Source organism: Poecilia reticulata, linkage group LG12 (genome assembly GCF_000633615.1).
Source record: "Poecilia reticulata strain Guanapo linkage group LG12, Guppy_female_1.0+MT, whole genome shotgun sequence".
NCBI classification, from domain to species: domain Eukaryota; kingdom Metazoa; phylum Chordata; class Actinopteri; order Cyprinodontiformes; family Poeciliidae; genus Poecilia; species Poecilia reticulata.
The window spans coordinates 21,317,326-21,318,232 of NC_024342.1; the positions used below are offsets into that span (position 1 = coordinate 21,317,326).

General features: G+C 43.7%; 1 protein-coding gene across 1 annotated transcript in view; it reads right to left on the reverse strand.

The window, feature by feature from the left end:
- Positions 1 to 907, reverse strand: part of wdr7 (WD repeat domain 7) — an 84,676-nt gene that overhangs the window by 65,415 nt on the left and 18,354 nt on the right. The gene's annotated exons all lie outside the window — the stretch shown is intronic.

Consider the following 907-nt stretch of genomic DNA (forward strand, 5'->3'; position numbering starts at 1 on the left):
AAGAAACTATTAGCTTCGATTAGCTATTAGCTTCAGTTAGCTATTTGCTTCAAGAAACTATTAGCTTCGATTAGCTATTAGTTTCAGTTAGCTATTTGCTTCAAGAAACTATTAGCTTTGATTAGCTATTAGCTTCAGTTAGCAATGTAACCCAATATTTGCTGCTTTTACCAGAGTCCAGCTGAGTTTCTAAGCTCTTGGCTTTCATTAAAAACCTGCAAATCATAATCAATATTTACAGTGTAAAGATAAAACTAATCACTTCACTCACTGAAAACTAGTTATTAGTTTTTAAACAAACCAACTTCTACCAACCTGCAACCAAAACAAGATGGTTTTATAGGTTATAAAACTCTAAAATGTCTGATATTTGTTTACATGTTGGTCTAAAAATATGAATAAAAGTCAAAGGGGGAAAAAAATAATTACTTGTTCAGACAGATCCAGACTGTGGCCTCATGTTTTAGCTCAGATAACTGGACTGTCTGGTTAAATGTTCTGGTTCTGATCTGTGCAGGAAACCAGGAGCTAAAGAGCAGAAAATCTCCCCATTGTTCCCATTGCGGGATGGACTGGGACTGTGTGTTCCTGCTGCAGCACATCAGAGGGGCCTCCTGGCTGCATTTCCATGTGAAAGGAGCCGCAGCGCGGGGTACCAGGAGGACCGGACCGGACCGGACTGGACCGGACCGGGCCTCAATAGGCGTGTGGTATGAATAAGTCCACACGCTTGTCATGCTTGGCCTCAATTAAGGCGGGACAATAGCAGGGAAGCCCCGCCTCCAGGGGGTGCCACTGTGTGTGTGTGTGTGTGTGTGTGTGTGTGTGTGTGTGTGTGTAGGTGTGTGTGTGTGTGTGTGTGTGTGTGTGGAGTGGGCAGATGGTGGCAGCTGGTTAAAACCTCCCC